The 10,456-nt window shown below is 41.6% G+C and overlaps 1 protein-coding gene across 8 annotated transcripts in view; it reads left to right on the top strand.

Annotated features, from left to right (window-relative positions):
- The first annotated feature begins 8,774 nt into the window (after positions 1 to 8,774).
- Positions 8,775 to 10,456, top strand: part of LOC106580407 (kinesin-like protein KIF2A) — a 37,197-nt gene continuing 35,515 nt past the window's right edge. For all 8 annotated transcript variants that reach the window (XR_014381829.1, XM_082966340.1, XM_082966343.1 and 5 more), the window contains exons 1-4: positions 8,775 to 9,096; positions 9,191 to 9,220; positions 9,383 to 9,415; positions 9,560 to 10,447. The gene's annotated coding sequence lies outside the window, so the exon portion shown is untranslated. The remainder of the gene's footprint in view (positions 9,097 to 9,190; positions 9,221 to 9,382; positions 9,416 to 9,559; positions 10,448 to 10,456) is intronic.

Raw genomic sequence — 10,456 nt, 5'->3', positions numbered from 1 at the left:
ATTGTCCGATTTCAAAAAGGCTTTACAACGAAAGCAAAACAGATTATGTCAGGAGAGTACCCAGCCAGAAATAATCACACACCCATTTTTCAAGCTAGCATATAATGTCACAAAAACCAAAACCACAGCTAAATGCAGCACTAACCTTTGATGATCTTCATCAGATGACACTCCTAGGACATTATGTTATACAATACATGCGTGTTTTGTTCAATCAAGTTCATATTTATATAAAAAAAACAGCTTTTTACATTAGCATGTGACGTTCAGAACTAGCAAACATACCGAAAACTTCCGGTGAATTTACTAAATTACTCACGATAAACTTTCACAAAAAACATAATTATTTTAAGAAATATAGATACAGAACTCCTTTATGCAATCGCGGTGTCAGATTTTAAAATAGCTTTTCGGCAAAAGCACATTTTTGCAATATTCTGAGTAGATAGCTCGCCATCATGGGCTAGCTAATTTGACACCCACCAACTTTGGCGTTTACTAAACTCAGAATTACTATAATAAAAATTTGATTACCTTTGCTGTTCGTCGTCAGAATGCACTCCCAGGACTTCTACTTCAACCACAAATGTTGTTTTGGTTCAAAATAATCCATAGTTATGTTCAAATATCCTCTGTTTTGTCCGTGCGTTCAGGTCCCTATCCCGAACGGTGACGCGCGGACGCATGTTGTGACAAATTCAAAATGTTCCATTACCGTACTTCGAAGCATGTCAAACGCTGTTTAAAATCAATTTTTATGCGATTTTTCTCATAAAATAGCGATAATATTCCGACCGGGAGACGTTGTTTTCGTTCAAAGACTGAAAGAAGAAAATGGTGTCTTCACATGCACGCCCGCACCTGTGTCATTGTTCTCAGATCGACCACTATCCAAAACCCCTACTGTTTTTCAGCCAGGGACTGCAGAGTCATCATTCCCCGTTCTGGCTCCTTCTGAGAGCCTTAGAAAATGTCACGTTACAGCAGAGATCCTCCATTTTCCATAAAGAGGCTATAGAAGGCCAAGAAATGGTCAGAGAGGGCACTTCCTGTATAGAATCTTCTCAAGTTTTGGCCTGCCATATGAGTTCTGTTATACTCAGACACCATTCAAACAGTTTTAGAAAACACCCTAAAGTTTCTATCCAAATCAAACAACTATATGCATATTCTAGTTTCTGGGCAGGAGTAATAACCAGATTAAATCGGGTACGTTTTTTATCCGGACGTGAAAATACTGCCCCCTACCCAAGAGAGGTTAACAAAGCACTCGTGCGACTAAGTCTCAATTAATTTCTCCCAATCTGTTTGCTACAGCCTACGCACTGGACATATTCACATAGCATAGTAATAGATGGTGCCACCGTAATTTAAATTCAGAAATTGGCAGTTGAGTGTGGACCATATTGTATCTGGAGGCCACTTAAATTATACAATTTTTTAAATTTTATTATCTAGTTCTGATCAGAGTAATTGTTTGAGTTTTTTACTTGCTGCGGACAAGCCTTGATGTCCAGCCCTGAACCCCAAAGAAAGACAAGCGCTAACATGGCAAATAGTTATAATATTAGTTAATATAATTATTAAATAATCATTTGTTTCCTTTTTTTTTTCTTCTTTTTTCCCAAAGATTTGCACAGGAAACGAGTACATTGCCTATAAAGAGCCATGCGTTGCCGACCTGCACCGATGATGATGATGGCCCTATAGTTTGGGGGTTTTCTGAAGAACGACCCATAAATAAAATAGGGAAATCAATAAAGCAGAGTCAGAAATGGTATAACAATGCAGAGCTAAAGCAGAGCCTTATGGAGACTGGGGTAGAGAATGGTGTAGAGGAAAAGGCAAGCATTGCAAATGGGGAAAGTAGTGGAGGGAATGTTGAAGAGTTGAAGGGGGATATAGCTGAAAATGAACTGGAGGAAAAGAGTGATGCTTCAGTTGTCCAAGTAGAGTATGTGGATGACAAAGCCAGTGTGGAGTACAGAGAGGGAGATGGTCTTGCCACAGGGGGAGTAGAGGAAGTGATTGAGATAGCTGCTGAGGTGGAGTATGAAGATGGAATGAGAGCTGAAATGAAAGGGGGAAAGGGGACAGACCGTTATGAGTCAGGGGAGGCGGTCGTCGCTGTGATGAGTGAGATTGAAGAGAAAGATGCAGAGGGAAAACGCATCCTAGAGAAAGAAGACAAGGTGGCTCCCAAGAGGAAGAATATAAGGAAACGCAGGCGATCAGCCAAACTTCAACGTGACAAAGAGGCAAATTCCAGTGCTTCCTTTGTAGAGACCGTTCTCTCATGGCTGTTGACAGTTTTCCTATGGTGGCAGGCCTTCTCATCAAGGAAGTTCCCCTTGTCCATATGTAAGTTGTAAGATACACTGCATTCGGAAAGTATTCAGACCCCTTTTTCCACATTTTGTTACGTTACAGCCTTGTTCTAAATCTATACACAATACCCCATAAGGACAAAGCAAAAACAGGTTTTGAGATTTCTTTTTGCACATTTCTGAAGAGAAAAAAACGTATCACATTTACTTATGTATTCTGACCCTTTACTCAGTACTTTGTTGAAGCACCTTTTGGAAGCGATTACAGCCTTGTGTCTTCTAGGGTATGACGTTACAAGCTTGGCGAACCTGTATTTGGGGAGTTTCTCCTATTCTTCTCTGCAGATCCTCTCAAGCTCTGTCAGGTTGAATGGGGAGTGTCGCTGCACAGCTATTTTCAGGTCTCTCCAGAGATGTTTGATCGGGTTGATGTCCAGGCTCTGGCTGTGCCACTCAAGGACATTCAGAGACTTGTCCCAAAGCCACTCCTGCGTTGTCTTGGCTGTGTGCTTAGGATCAATGTCCTCTTGGAAGGTGAACCTTCTCCCCAGTCTGAGGTCCTGAGATCTCAGGAACGGGTTTTCATCAAGGATCTCTCTGTACTTTGCTCTGTTCATCTTTCCCTCGATCCTGACTCTGAGTGGACTTCTAGTCCGACTCAGGGGCGTGCTCACCACCCACTGCTTCCGAGCATATTACTCGCTAATGTTCAGTCTCTCGATAATGAAGTTGACGAGCTCGGGGCGAGGATTTCCTTCCAGAGAGACATCAGGGATTGTAACATACTCTTTTTCATGGAAACATGGCTCTCTTGGGATATACTGTCTGAGTCTGTACAGCCAGTTGGGTTCTCAGTTCATCGCGCAGACAGTAGTAAAGAACTCTCCGGGAAGAAGAAAGGCGGGGGTGTATGCTTCATGATTAACTACTCATGGTGTGATAACATACAGGAACTCAAGTCCTTTTGTTCACCTGACCTAAAATACCTCAATCAAATGCCGACCGTATTACCTCCCAAGAGAATTCTCTTCGGTTATAGTCACAGCCGTGTATATTCCCCCTCAAGCTGATTCCACAACAGCCCTCAAAGAACTTCACTGGACTTTATGAAAACTGGAAAGCACATTTATTGTAGCTGGGTATTTTAACAAAGCAAATTTGAGGAAAATGCTACCGAAGTTATATCAACAAATTGTTTGTAGTACTCGTGCTGCTAAAACACTCGACCATTGCTACTCCGATTTCCAGGACGCCTACAAGGCCCTCCCTTCTGCAAATCTGATCACCACTCTGTTTTGCTCCTCCCTTCCTATCGGCAGAAACTCAAACAGGAAGTACCCGTGCTAAGGACTATTCAACGCTGGTCTGAACAATCGTAATCCACGCTTCAAGGTTGTTTTGATCACGTGGACTGGGATATGTTCCAGGGTAGCCTCTGAGAATAACAGCCGAATATGGTGACTGAGTTTATCAGGAAGTGTATAGGAGATATTGTACCCACTGTGACTATTAAAACTTACCCTAACCAGAAACCGTGGATAGATGGCACCATTCGCGCAAAACGGAAAGCGTGAACCACCGCTTTTAACCATGGCAAGGTGACTGGGAATATGGCCGAATACAAACAGTTGTTCCCTCCTTAAGGCAATCAAACATGCAAAACGTCATTATAGAGACAAAGTGGAGTCACAATTCAACGGCTCAGACACGAGACGTCTGTGGCAGGGTCTATAGACAATCACGGACTACAAAGGGAAATCAGCCACGTTGTGGTTAACGCTGTGCCACCGACGCGGCCCGCTACCAAGGTTCTCCTTCTCTGTGGCCGACGTGAGTAAGACATTTAAACGTGTTAACCCTTGCAAGGCTACCGGCCCAGACGGCATCCCTAGCCACATCCTTAGAGCATGCACAGACCAGCTGGCTGGAGTGTTTACGGACATATTCAATCTCTCCCTATCCCAGTCTGCTGTCCCCACATGCTTCAAGATGTCCACCATTGTTCCTGTACCCAGGAAATCAAAGGTAACTGAACTGACTATCGTCCCCGTAGCACTCACTTCTGTCATCATGAAGTGCTTTGAGAGACTAGTCAAGAATCATATCAACTCGACCTTACCTGCCACCCTAGACCCTCTAAAATTTGCTTACCGCCCCAATAGATCCACAGACGAAGCTATCGCCATCACACTGCCCTACAACATCTGGACGAGGAATACCTATGTATGAATGCTGTTCATTGACTATAGCTCAGCATTCAACACCATAGTACTAGAGGTCGACCGAGTAATGATTTTTCAACGCCGATACAGATTATTGGAGGACCCCCCCCCAAAAAAGCAGATGCCGATATAATCGGCTGATTTTTATTTTTATCTATCTATCTATCTTAAATAATGCAAAAACAAAGTGTTGGAGAAGAAAGTAAAAGTGCAATATGTGCCATGTAAAAAAAGCTAATGTTTAAGTTCCTTGCTCAGAACATATGAAAGCTGGTGGTTCCTTTTAACATGAGTCTTCAATATTCCCATGTAAGAAGTTTTAGGTTGTATTTCTCTCTATACCATTTGTATTTCATATACCTTTGACTATTGGATGTTCTAATAGGTACTTTAGTATTGCCAGCCTAATCTCGGGAGTTGATAGGCATGAAGTCATAAACAGCGCAATGCTTAAAGCACTGCGAAGATCTGCTGGCAAATGCTGGAAAGTGCTGTTTGAATGAATGCTTACGAGCCTGCTGCTGCCTACCACTGCTCAGTCAGACTGCTCTATCAAATCATCGACTTTCATTATAATAGCACACAGAAATACGAGCCTTAGGTCATTTAAAATGGTCAAATCTGGAAACTATGATTTCGAAAACAAAACGTTTATTCTTTCAGTGAAATACGGAACCGTTCCGTATTTTATCTAACGGGTGACATCCCTAAGTCTAAATATTGCTGTTACATTGCACAACCATCAATGTTATGTCATAATTATATACAATTGTGGCAAATTAAGTCTTTGTTAGGAAGAAATGGTCTTCACACAGTTCGTAACGAGCCAGGCGACCCAAACTGCTGCAAATACCCTGACTCTGCTTGCACAGAATGCAAGAGAAGTGACACAATTTCCCTAGTTAAAAGAAATTCATGTTTGCAGGCAATATTAACTAAATATGCAGGTTTAAAAATATATACTTGTGTATTGAATTTAAGAATGGCATTGATGTTTATGGTTAGGTACACATTGGTGCAGCGATAGTGCTTTTTATCGCGAATGCGCTTGTTAAATCACCCGTTTGGCGAAGTAGGCTGTGACTCAATGATAAATTAACAGGCACCACATCGATTATATGCAACGCAGTACAAACTAGTAATATCATCAACCATGTGTAGTTAACTAGTGATTATGTTAAGATTGATTGGTTTTTATAAGATAAGTTTAATGCTAGCTACCACCTTACCTTGGCTCCTTGCTGCACTAGCTTAACAGGTAGTCAGCCTGCCACGCAGTCTCCTTGTGGAGTGCAATGTAATCGGCCATAATCGGTGTCCAAAAATGATGATTACCGATTGTTATGAAAACTTGAAATCGGCCCTAATTAATTGGTCGACCTCTACATAGTACCCTCCAAGCTCATCATTAAGCTCGGGGCCTGTCATGCCAAATGTGCCCTGCCAAATAATGTCTCCCTCTACTTCACAATGGGATTTGATAAACTATTAGCGTCCGTTGCAATTTCAACGTTGTGATGACCTAATGATTAGAATTTTGGAGATCATTACAGCCTAAATGTTATTTTCATCATCACTATGCAAACCAGGCTGATTTCCATAACATGGGCTGGATCAGTGGTTCCGTCATAGTACTTCGCGTTGTTGGAAAGATAAAATCAAATCTCCTTGAGGGATGCCATTTAAAGTGCAAGCTTCATACAAACAGAAAGCAGCTACAATAGCAGTTAGTTAGCTAACTTAGCGAGACAACGTTAGCTAATTAAAACTATCTGAGTTAAATGAGTAGCTAGCAATATCAATATAAAAACAGCTTAGATTATTTATATTTAACAATATTTTCTTATATGAAGACAAATATATGGTAAAGAGTGTTCTCTTTCCAGTCTTTTGGGTCCTCTGAAGCAGCAGGTTGTCACTGTCAAAAACACCGTTCTTGGAGAGCAATTCCGAGGAAATCATTTTGCGCGGACTGAGCGAGCGCTTCTGAGGTGAACTAGAACTGCCGGCGTCCTCCTTCCTTCGACTGCTATGAGGTAACCAAGCAACCAGCTTAGTAACACGTTGGTTCATTATGTAATCTGGTCAAAATGTTGCAAATTTTAGCAACAGAAGTTAGAACTCATAGAATCCCATTGTGACATAGAGGGGGACAATATTTGACCGGGGGACATTATTTGGCATGCCAGGCCCTGGATCTGAACCCCGCCCTGTGCAACTGGGTCCTGGACTTCCTGATGGGCTGCCCCCAGGTGGTGAAGATAGGAAACATCTCCACTTCGCTGATCCTCAACACGGGCCCCAGAAGGATGCGTGCTTAGCCCCCTTCTATACCTCCTGTTCACCCAAAACTGCAGGGCCACGCACACCTCCAACTCAATCAAGTTTGCAGACGACACAACAGTAGTAGGCCTGAATGGCAACAATGATGAGACAGCCTACAGGGAGGAGGTGAGGGACCTGGGAGTGTGGTGCCAGGAAAACAACCTCTCAGTAAACGTCAACAAAACAAAGGAGATCATCGTGGAAACGGCAGAGGGAGCACCCCCTATCCACATCGACAGGACCACAGTGGAGAAGGTGGAAAGCTTCAAGTTCCTTTGTGTATACATCACTGACAAACTGAAATGGTCCACCCACATAGACAGCGTAGAAGGCGCAACAGTGCCTCTTCACCTTCAGGAGGCTGAAGAAATTTGTCTTGAAAAACCCTCACAAACTTTTACAATTGAGAGCAGTCTGTCGGGCCTCGGAACCACAGGGTTCTCCAGAGGGTGGTGCAGTCTGTCGGGCCTCGGAACCACAGGGTTCTCCAGAGGGTGGTGCAGTCTGTCCCAACGCATCACCGGGGGCAAACTACCTGCCTCCAGGACACTTACAGCACCCGACGTCACAGGAAGGCCAAAAGGTAATCAAGGACAACAACCACCTGAGCCGCAGCCTGTTCACCCCACTATCGTCTAGAAGGCGAGGTCAGTACAGGTGCATCAAAGCTGGAACCGAGAGAAGCTGTTTTTCAGTCTATCAAGGCCATCAAACTGTTAAATAGCCATCAGTAGCACCTTAGAGGCTGCTGCCCTATATACATAAACTTGAAATCACTGGCCACTTTAAAAATGTTTACATGTTTTGCATTATTCATCTCATATGTATATATTCTACTGTATCTTAGTTTACATTGACATTTTAGTAATTTAGCAGACGCTCTTATCCAGAGCGACTTACAGTAGTGAATGCATACATTTCATGCATTTTTTAAATTATTATATATATATTTTTTTGTACTGGCCCCCCGTGGGAATCAAACCCACAACCCTGGCGTTGCACACACCATGCTGGCGTTGCAAACACCATGCTCTACCAACTGAGCCACAGGGAAGTCTATGCCGCTCCGACATTGCACGTCCAAATATTTATATATTCTTAATTCCTTTACTTTGGATTTCTGTGTATATTGAATTTACCACAGGTGGAACATCTCAAGGATGATCAATGGAAACAGGATGCACTTGAGATCAATTTTGAGTATAATAGCAAAGGGTCTGAATACCTATGTAAATAAGGTATTTGTGTTTTTTTTATTTTTATTTATACTTTTGCAAATATTTTTATTTAACCAGGTAGGCAAGTTGAGAACAAGCTCTCATTTACAATTGCGACCTGGCCAAGATAAAGCAAAGCAGTTCGACACATACAACAACACAGTTACATATGGAGTAAAACAAACATACAGTAGAAAAATAAGTCTATATACAATGTGAGTAAATGAGTTGAGATAAGGGAGGTAAAGGCAAAAAAAGTCCATGGTGGCGAAGTAAATACGAAGTAAAGAAGTCTAAGCCTGTTTTTGCTTTGTCATTGTGTGTATGATTTATTTTATTTGATCCATTTTAGAACAAGGCTGTAATGTAACAAAGGGAAGGGGTCTGAATACTTTGCAAATGCGTTGTATGTACATATAAGATGTTAATCTTTATGTGAAACATGGTCTGGGTCAATTGTATTTGAATTTAAGAAGTAAACTGATTCTAATTCAACATTTTCTCAGAGAAGCATTGAGAATTGTAATTTCAGTTTACTTTCTGAATTCAAATGATGTGATCCATATGCTATAGATATGCCTCTAATATTTTGTTTCACTGTAGGGATTGTATTTTTGATATTCATGTCCAGGATGCCATGTGGCGTTGAGGGTCTCTTTATTGATACAAGCAACGGTGAGGATTGAATTTTTTTTTTTTTTAGCAATAATGAATTGTTTTGTATATTGAGCAGAACAGGTATTTGTTGTGCCTTGTCTTTGTGTGCCATTGTAGATCACTGGAACGTGTCATGCATTGCCTGTAAGAGTCCTGGATGTGCTGTGAATAAGATATGGTGTGGGGAGGATGAGCTGTTGAAGGGTTTACAGATTCCACCCTGCACAAGCATTCCTCAAAAGCCGAAGACTGCTTGCCACCATGATGGTCGGGCATATGTGCTTATGGATAAGGAGGTCGAGTGTAATATGGAATATTTGGCTAACTATGTCTCCTCTGAGAAGACAGGTATTGACTTCAACTGAAGACATTTTTAACCATATCCATGGTGAGCCTTGATGTTTTTAAATGTTTAACATTTCTGCAACTTATTATGTTTCAGAGTGTCCACCATTGTTGGAGGCTATTCAAGGTATATACAGTGAGTTTCTGTGCAAGGCAAGGTCTCTGTCCATGGGGTCTGTCTGTTTGCAACAAAAACATGTTTGAGTTAACCTAAAATATTTAATTTTGATCATTTTAGGGTTTGAGTCTTATTTTGTCTATTGTAACTCTCCCCTTGTTCTTTAAACAGGCAACAACACTTTGTCACCCCCACCTCTCAATGGTGAGCTACATTAAAACAGAAGGGTTAGGTTTTAACTGTATTAGTCTGAATTATTGAGGTTAACTTCAACAGCTGAAGACCAGAGATTGCGTTCAAACTGCCCTGTTTGTACAATTAAACAATTGCGATTTTCTGTTCCCATAGGTTCATCATCTGTAGGCGTCATTGTCACTTCAGTTCTTTGTAAGTTACACTGAATGGCCCCTTCTATCTATCCTATCCTGTCCTACATCTTAAATGGGATTCTTTTTTTTGGGGGGGGGGGGCAAGCCTTTTGCTCCCTTGCTTCTTGTCGATGGAATGCTCTCCCTTACCCTCTGAGAGCCACTCCACCAATCCAAACTTTTAAAATGGGCCTTAAAAACCCACTTTTACAGACTATTTCTCATAGGCCTAGTCCTAATCTGAGAATTATTTTTAGCTATTGCAATAAAATGTTTTTTCCTAAGTAGAGCCTTGAGAAGAACTCTGTAATGAAAAGCACTATCCATGTTAAATGTTTGTTAATAGTTGAGGGCTCTGCTACTGTTTTTCCTGTTGCCGCTGGCATGGCTGGGGTTATTCCGTTGCTAGTATTGCTACAGTACTTCTACAGAATACGTCATGAGTTTGTATTTTTGTGAAGCTGTTCTGGCCGGCATAACTAATAACAATGATTACTTGAGGGCTAAGCTTTCATGCTGCTGTATCTGTTTCTGCTCTTGCCATGGTCTCCTATATTCTTCTGCTTATTTCCTGGGCTTGAGTGCCTGACCCTGCAGGGATTATCCTGTTACGAGGTGACAAGGTGAGATATTAGTTTCTTTAGAATGTCTTCCACATTATATTCACCTGATACTTACTCAGTTCCATGTTGAAATTATTGCTTCGTCTATAGTTCCAGGTGCAGTTTAGTACCATTAGAGCCTGCATTACTCCTCTCTAATGCTAGGATCACAGTATTAAGTCTTTGAAAGTAATGGTTTTGATTAATTGGCACTCATCTCTGTCAGGCTCTGTTGGTGTCATTGTCATTGTCGTCTATTTGATCAGGTATGTTCT

This window comes from Salmo salar, chromosome 20 (genome assembly GCF_965601325.2).
Source record: "Salmo salar chromosome 20, fSalSal1, whole genome shotgun sequence".
Classification (NCBI taxonomy): Eukaryota; Metazoa; Chordata; class Actinopteri; order Salmoniformes; family Salmonidae; genus Salmo; species Salmo salar.
This window is presented reverse-complemented; position numbering and strand designations above follow the sequence as displayed.